Source organism: Mycena indigotica, assembly GCF_014461135.1.
Source record: "Mycena indigotica strain 171206Taipei chromosome Unknown Mind.scaff0022, whole genome shotgun sequence".
NCBI classification, from domain to species: Eukaryota; Fungi; Basidiomycota; class Agaricomycetes; order Agaricales; family Mycenaceae; genus Mycena; species Mycena indigotica.
In genome coordinates this window covers 244,914-254,128 of record NW_023503021.1, presented here as the reverse complement: position 1 = coordinate 254,128, position 9,215 = coordinate 244,914, and positions in this window count along the sequence as shown.

Below are 9,215 nucleotides of genomic sequence, written 5' to 3'. Positions count from 1 at the left end.
ACACTGTGCTACTGGAGATCTTTGCCTGGCGTGTTACGCTGTCCTCCTTTCCCATTTGCACTGACCCGGCGCGCACCTTTTACAAACCCTTTCTCTTATCCTATAATAACTTATTCTCTGTCTTCCAGACGCAGTCATCAAATCGACCGTATGCCTCTACCCCGAGCAGGGAATACTAACAACTGCCTCAGGATTCCCAACCGAACTTGGACCGCTGCCAGCAGTATGCAAAATGTGGTCTGGGCCATACTGGATTCTCCTCCGCTACAAGCTTGGACTGACTTGTGCCAAACCGCACAACAGTCCCTTTGGTGCCGCTTGCCACTTGACACCGCCTCAGCTTCCTGGCGCCCAACTTTCGGTTGGCGCACCATCTTGCGCACATGACAATAGTCATCCTCTTCCAGCGCCCTCTGGACCTGCCGCTGGAAGTGGTGCATCTTGGTTAGTTCCTCCACTCGGGTCCGGTATTTATACAAATAATCTAGGTACGGCGTGGCCTGTGCAGCAACCACTGTCGGACCACCTGAATTAAGCTCGTCTCGTGCAAAAATGCCGGCCTCAGGGGGCGATCTACCTGCACTAGCCGATACATGCCCCAGCAACTCCTTCTCAGTATACCAGCTTATTACGGAGTCTAGATCTGTGTTGTGGACTCTCCGCGTAACCATTACTAACTCAGGACTTACGCGGCGCGTCCGGTTCCGAATCTGCGGGTCCGGACTTAGCAAAATCAAGCGTGGCCGCGGCAGCTTGAAAAGCTCACGCTAACGTGGGTCTGCGGCGCTGGCCATCAGGAGGCGATCGTGCCCCGTGGTGCTGCTCGCCATCCGCCTCGCCGCTATATGGAGAGATAATCCGTACACCATGATCCACAATATCCCACTTAGGCGCCTGCCCGAACTGCTCGATTCCGCCGATTGGTGGCCGCCGGCACTGCCGGTCCAAAACATCACCCCAGCAGGCCTACCGGCCGAGGGCGACCGCCAGCGCATCTCTATCGGTCATGCCAGCTCGGCGACCCGCGCCGTGGGAGAGGAGCATCCCTCCCCGGCATGCTTCGGAGGCGTGTTGGAGACTGCCAAACCCGCGTGCATTGGCGTCTTCGTCAAGATGTTCTGGAGGCGGTGCAGAACCATGGCGGACATGGGCTGTTTCATAAGCAATCTCTGCGCTATCTTTATTCCTCCACTCTGCACCGGTATTCATGCGTGCAGCCGGTAAGAACAGCTGCGCTGTCCATTAAGCCTCCAAATGATAGCGTAGCGACAGATTGACCACCGCCAAGCCGCTACCAACACTTCTCCAATGCTCAGTGTGCTCTTCCACCTTGCTCGGTCTTTACAAGCACTGATCAACCAGAGCAGTGTGTTTCCACCCTGCATCTGCATTCGACCACCTCAAGCATCTATCCATACATGGCCCATAATTCTCTGGGATCACGTGAACATACCCTCGATCCTTGTGTGTGCCACTCCTCAGCCGCCCGGCAGGTGCGTGGATGGGGACCCACCTGCGTGCCGTTTTGTTGGCGTCGGTTGGGCACCGGACTTGGTCCCGGGTCCTGCGTCTCGGTCTCCTGCCGGAACTGCTGTTCGTTAGCCCGGAAGCGTCTTGCTGTGTGCGCTTGTACCTTAGTACAAGTAATGTGGATGCATCAATGGTCCCAGCTGTCGTGTGGTGACAATACCAGCGCGGCGGCTAGCTCCACCACGTAACCTGTCTGTGCCGGTCGGGACACCATCATCTCTCTCCTTCCTCCAATGCCCAGTCATCCCTGAGATCGGCACAGAGACCTCGTGGATTTTACAAGGAGATGTGCATATGGGCATGGCCATTAATACCTCAACTGCGGGAGGCGGAACCTCAATCAGCAATGATGCGATGCACTGGCGGGCAGTGTGGCGCAACTCGCCAGCAGCCTGTCGGGTGGGCACCGTCAAGTTAGCGTTCCTTTTTGTGCTCACTGTGTCGCGTCGGACTGCGGGAAAAGCCTTCCCATCACACTGAGCCCTTTAAGTGTGGACGGAAGGCGGCGGCAGCCAGTGACGCAGCAAGGACGTCCAATACTTCGCGATTGAACGTCAGTGGAAATGACCTGTTCATTCAATTAGGCGGGTCACGGTCACATAATCTTCAGAAATATTTCTGCGGTCTCCGAGTCTAATATGCAAATCTTTTGATCCCAAACTGTCCTAATCGAGGAAGATTTCAGAAATTTTCGGCGCTGCCTTACACGCCGGTCTTCAATCGGAGTAATAGGTCACGCGAAATTCGGCCTGTAGCTGATGGACAAATTCACGTAAGCGGTCACGGAGTCACAGGCCCGCTGATTGTCCCAATCGGTCCATTATTCCTCCCCCCAGCTCCCCACACCAAGCAAGCAAGCAAGTAAAATAATCTCTACGACTCAACATTGAACTCCCCGCCTGGCCAATTCTTGCAAGCCAAGACTTTTTGATACCTGATGTCATCCCTCAGACCAGTCTTGAGGCTTGGAAGTTGGGTACCTACCTAGCTCCAAGTTAACTTCAAGGCCGATTGAAACTGGGCCAAACCCATATCACTCTGCCTGTCAGGAACCCCCTCTACGACCTCCTTCTCAGACCATCCGGCGCATCAGGGCACATCCGACAGGCGCCCCCCCTCGGGACGCTCCACCTTCCCCAACCCTAGTCCTCGGGCCTCCTTCGCCCTACATTGCACTAATCCGTCAAGACCCTCCCAGCGATCACCTTGGGACCCCAGGAGCCTGCGACCCCGCTCAGCTCCAGGCTTTCTCGCTCTACGCTCGTGGGCATTGTCTGGACGACCAGTATATAGTTAGCGCCCTAGCAGTGAGACCCTTAGAGTTTCTTCTCTTTGGATCCTCCCTGCTAGGTGGTCCCTCCGTGTATTTCCTGTAGCTTTTATTCCGTCTTGGATCCTCCCTGCTGGGCTTTCGTCGGAGTCTCCAGGTTGCCCGCACTATGCCATCAGACAGCTGGTAGACCGACTCTGCTATGCTGCTGGTTTAGCACCTATTAGTATTACTCAGACAATTGCTGAGTAAGCAGTGTTCTGAAACAGTGTAACGCTGTAACATTAACAATAACAAATCCGCCGGCACCCTGGTGTGGGTTGCAATATGCAGCAATGCCAGTGCCAGACCGAACTTAGGCAGCCGTGGCTTGAGTCGGACCCGACTCCGAGTCTTCCAGCGTCACGGTGTGCAAAGGCCCGACGCCAGTAATGGCCGATGCAACAATGGCTGATGCAGTAATGAGCTGATCCGGTAATGGCTGATCCGATAATGGCCGATGCAGTGATGACCGGCCCAGAGCAGTCAGGCCGACACGCCTGGACCACCGCCAGGAGAACCCAAACCACGGTCAGAGTCAAGGGGCTGGTGACATCTTACAAGCGCCGGGCAACGTAAGCCATTTTCTGACGGCCGACCGTGACACCGTGTAGCCTGCAGGCATTCCGACATGCTCCTATGCAACAGTCATACTAAGTACTATCCATCCCCGCTCGGGCGTGCCATGAAGCTGAAGGCCAGAGCGGGACACCAGCCAGCGATTCCGCTGATGCCGCGATCCGCATCGTTTCCAGGCGCAGTCACTGTGGGACCCGGCCGGACTAGCACCAGGCCCTCGGCAAAACTGTTGGATGTCCGGTCCAGACTGAGTCAGTCGCCAGCTCTGCAATACCCGCCTCGTTCTTCCAGGCTGGCTGCAAAGACATAAAGTTACAGGATTCAGGCCTTGGTTCAGCCCGCAGTGCACCTCCGGGCACTACACCGGCTACCGGACAGACAGCCATCTAAGTCAAAGACTTACCACCCCCTGAATCAATCAATCAAACCCATACACGTGACCATGCTACCCCACCGAACCAGAGGTCTCGGCTGCTGATGTCACGCATCTAGTGATGACCAAGTCCGGTTGGTCTAGTTCTTGGCCTTTCGGCCGCTGAACGAGCGGAACGCCCAACGCCGGTATGGTTCAAAGCGAGTTTCGCTGAACGCGGTACGGACCAGCCAGGAACTAGCATTTTTGGACTGAAAGCGTCTGAACCTGGCTGGACCAGGGCCAGTTTTGGTTCGGCGTCCCTTGGCCAAACCGGAGCTTGACAGCTTCCCATCGGTCGATCGGGTCAAACCAAACCTGCTCGGCGAGGTCGGTTAGTATCGGTTGACAGTTGGAATGTTGTGTAAGCTTGTATTGGAGTTTTCACCGTGATGAACCGGAAAACAGCAGATGTTAGGTGAGGAGTTAAAATTCTGAGGAGCAATATATGGCTCTCTCTCCTCCCGGTACTTGCTCTCACTTAACCTAAGCCTGGCGGTTTATCTTAACCTTGACAATATGTGAAGTGTGATAAAACCCGACTGATGTGGACAATGGTAGTAGGCACACCAGGGGGCTTCAATCTATTAATCTAGGTTTTTAGAAGCCTCTTTATATGCTACTCAAATTAATTACATAATACGTGATGATGTGACCTGATCCACTGATCCGGTTCTAGAACGTTCTAGTTTAGGCTTCTGGAAAGTTCAATATAGGTCCTGGGTCGACTTGCCAAATCTGGACAAGTTACCTTGGTTCGGTTCAGAGTCTAGATCTAGTCCCTGGCCTGGCAGCCTAGATCTTATGGCCGGGTGCACAGGATTTGATTCAAAGGTTTGCAACATTTATTCTGAGATTCTTCATATGTTCCATCGCTATTGTGCATGAAAATGAATTTATGGGGTCCATATGTTATTTTTCATATGATGGGTCATATTGAGCTGTCATTATCTCCCCTTTTCATGAATCTTGACCGTCCTCGGTCAGTTCAAACAAAATATCTGACTACATTTTTGTCACTTCCAGCTACATTTTTCACTGGGTTTTGTTTTTATGCCATGCAAAATATGAAGATCAAGTCCCAGTTTCAACTAGGTGGAGCTTCACCCTTAATGTCCTTGTTCCCTGTTTGAATCTATCATTATCAGTGCACTGTAGTACAATTTTGATCGCCATCACTAATTTTTGATGGCTCTATGATACTACATCATTCCTGTCCCAATTAGGATAGTAATTGATACAGGCCTTCCTCACTATATACCGGATCATCGGCCTGAAGAAAAGGAGTTAAACTTCTATATATAGTAATATCTTAGTTATATTAATCCATTTGATTATCAATACTGATTTTTGATGACTTTGTAAGCACTATCTAGCCTAGTTCTGCTAGCAGTTGCTGAACTAGTAGGATCCAGCCTTCAGGCAGTGGGGTGCTAACAGCACTAGAAGCACTACCTAGATCTACAGCTATAGGTGTCAAATTTCCTTCGAAACTGTCTGTAATTCAATGGTATGCAACTCTTGTCACATACCCACTCAATATATCTCTAACGCAACAGCAAAAAAAGTGCCGTTGTTAAAGCGTTCCGAGACCATAGAATTTAGGACAGGATTCCCCACTGCAAGTACTCCAGCATAATCCTGCCCGGCACTGATACGTTACCCTCCTCGAGTTTTTCCGCTGAACGCCGGGCATCGGACCGCCTTCAAGACAGATACTATATTGTTTTGTTAAAAAGAAACACTCTGAAGGAACTCAGTACTGTAAACACTACATTCACAAAATCCACGGCGCTAAAAGCACCACAAACACATCCATATACGCCCCCTCCCGACCACATCCCTCTCCAGCAGATTCCCAGCTTCGCGACCCAAGCCCACGCCGGGTCCACAAAAACGTCCAGCGGAAGGCTTTAAACCCGACTAGCACGGGCCAAAAAAATAGACACTATGTGAGTATATCGGTAGCAGCACGAGCACCGGTCGATAGCGCCGCAGGACGCGCCATTGAAGAGTATTATTGTGTCGTCGGATGAGGTGACGGGAGTCACGCGTGACGGCACGTGCTATTCTGAGGCCAGGACAGGACAGACGCGACAGGTACGGTCGGTGCGCTGGACTGGGGATACGGGTTGCCTTCCGTGAAGAGCTTTGGAACGTTGAAACAGCGAGGTTCTGGTTTTTCGTTCGCAGGAAGTATATCTTGAGGCGCGGCGACCAAGGAGAATTTCCGAGTGCTAAGCACGCAGGTGAGCCAAACCCCTCCTTGTCAATTTCTTCCATCGTTTACAAGCAGGAACCAGACGGACAACCTTTCCGTATGGTCGTGGGGAGCAGCTGAGTGAAGAAGTTGTAGTAAAGAAGGCGGCTGGCGAGTGGGTACATGATTCTCGGTTCCGTTGGGCTGCGGCGGAAGCTACAAAAGCAGTTCAGAAAACCAAAGGAGCTGAATAGTAATAACACCACCTTGTCGTTCTCGCCACAGAGTCGCTTTCCATCCCTCCTCCTCTTCTACAAATGCACGCACCTTTATCCAGGTTAATGTTGGTGAAAGAATGGAGGGTTGCGCCAGCTGATATGGAAAGAAGATATGAAGAATAAAAACAACTGGGTGGATTCTGCAAAGAGTTAACATAGAAACGACTCATGCGGGTATGGTCGTTCACGCACATTGCCCGATACATCATGAGCACCAGCGTGGATCACCACCATCAGAGTGTTGACTCAGAATCACTCCAGGTTATGAGAGATTTGCCGTTTGTCAATCGAGGAAGAAGTCAGTAAATGCACGGTAAGCAAACTTCCACCGATGAAGTCTAAGATTACACTGGAAGCAGGACCAAGGCAGTAGGGCGTTGAATGTAATAAGGAAGCCGTCGGGCGGCGGCGAGGGCGCCATGTGGAGTCGGTAGTCGTCATGGCGCCCGTGTCGTGGAACGTCGTAGGTGCTGCGGGGGTGTAACAGGCGCTGATAACGGACCGGACGGCGCTGGCGCACCTTCTGGCTCTCGGATCACAGCCCCGACTCTTTGCTCCCTCCGTGTAATATCTGTGGAATTCAAGAAAGGGCAGGGGTATCATTGCTAAAATTGTGTGTGTCCGGACAAAAAATCCATCGAAATCTGGCACAGCATGCGGTTTCAACTAGATCCGGGGACCTCTGCCGGGGGCGTGTCAGGGGCGCGGAAGAAGATCGTCGTTGTGTCATAATGGTGGAGGGAAGGAGGAAATCCGGGATCATTATAAGGGCCGAAGCAGATCTATCTTCTCTTTTATCGCGACCATGTAGCGCTCTTCCTCGCTGTGGGCGCAAAAAATCGAAGGTATCCGCGGCTCGTTCGGAGCCACGACCCGATGGGGAGAATGGGAGAAGCGGTGGGGAGGAGACCGTCCCGTATGGCGCTAGTAATCAAGGTCGCATAAAGCTACTGGCACTTCAGAGTCTGTGATGCCTCATCTCTGGCGTTCTTAGCTCGCGATCTCTCTGTCGACAAGACTCCCTTTTCATCCGGACAGGACATTTTGAGGAGGCCGCTGCCTGCTCGATGATACCTGAAATCTCATCCTCAACGACACGAGCGCACCAAAGATTGAATAGCCCATTCACGTCTGCAGCAATGGGTAGCATTTTATTGGTCCTCTATGGTGCGTATCTCCAGTTCCCGCCCGACTTCACTGGTTCTATCAAACTTATTAGTCCCATTCTCTCTTCATTCTTGACACTTGCCCATGTCAGCGTATGGGATCGACTTTGGCTCGACCGGTGTTGCTGGACGAATGACCTCATTGAGACTTCAAGTCATTATAAGGTGCGATACCGGCCAGATACAGGCTTACTTCTTCTTCTTCTTCTTGTTTTGCTATCTGAATCTTCTGCGCTTCTTCCTCAGCTCCGAGACCGCCACGACTTCAAGTTCACCGTTCCAGGCCCAAACCAATCATCGTTTCTCCACCGCCTGGATGTTCCCCGCCTGCACCATCTGGGGCTGGCCTGGGTCAGAGAGTGGTGATCGGTTGCACCTGGTTGAGCGGATAGTGGTTCCCCAGGCCTGTATACTACTATCACGGTTTCTAGCTTCACGTTTCCTCGAGCTCGGGCCCCTTCCGTGCAGCAGCCTGACAGCGCTTTCTGTCTGCGCATGCCAGCCGAACTTTGGGGCCTCATTTTCGAACTCGACTTCGACAGCGCACAACATCGTCCGGTCGAGATGTGGAGCTCGAACCGTCTCCTTCTCCTCAATATCAGACGCGAAATGGGATATTGAAGGAGCATGCGGATCCACTACCGCCTCCGACTCGTTTGTCGGGCATAGCAAGGATTTTCGTCTGACTCCAACGGCGCCCTCTGGACAACCATATTCCTCTATATGAAGCCGCGGCAGACGCCGCAAACGGCCCAACCAGCTATCTTCGAGCATCTCCGACGTCCAAGCAGCAGCCCTCCGAATTACCCTCTGGGCTGAACAGCCTCAGGACGCTACTAGTAACCGGTTCACCGGAACTGTTCGAAGCACTGTTCCAGCATACGGCGCGCTTTTTTTCATCTGGACCTCGTCAACGTTGAAGACACTGCTATCCTAGGCAACATCCACGCTGATGGCCTCGGTCTCTGAAATCGTTTTCCCGGTGCTCTATGAAACCATTCGTCGACGGGCCAACGTTCCTTGCAGCGCTGAAGACGGCGCCATTGCAGAATACTTATGTGCATCATCAACCCATCAAGTCGATGTTAAGATGAATTGGAGAACAGCATCACTTGGGGTGGTGTCCGCTTCTTCGCAAGCAATCACACCACCCTTTCCCGCTGCTTGTCTTTTCCGACCGCTCGCACCATTGAACATGTTGCATTGTTCGACTCGGACTGCCTCACCCACGACCCTCTGAGTTCCAACCTGGACGTTATCAGCCCCGCGGCATCAAGTCCCTGGCAATCGACGCCGATACAAGCATTGGGATGTTTTTATTCAAGATCGTGTACCACCTCCTTCACTTCAGCATCTCACGATCTACAACGCCCGTGCACTCATGAAACCAGGCATTGTCACTGCGTACCTTGCGGAGCAACTACGCCAAATGTGACTCACGCGACTCTCCTGTACTTCGTCTCAGGGTCTCCTGCCAGTGATGACCGATGCCTACTCAATAATATAATCTGCACGCGCTCCGCGAGTTCGACATTCAGCAGCGATTGATGGACCTAAAGCATCCGAGACGCGATGTAATCGGTCAGCTGACGGACTTAACAGAGCGAAAAGACGGCAGACCCAACATCATCCAGGCGCTGGTGCGGCTTGAACCATTGCATATGAAATTGTGCCCAATCCGGAGAAATGGCGGAATCTCCGGGCACGCTGTTGGAAAACATAGTGAAATTCAGCAACTGGT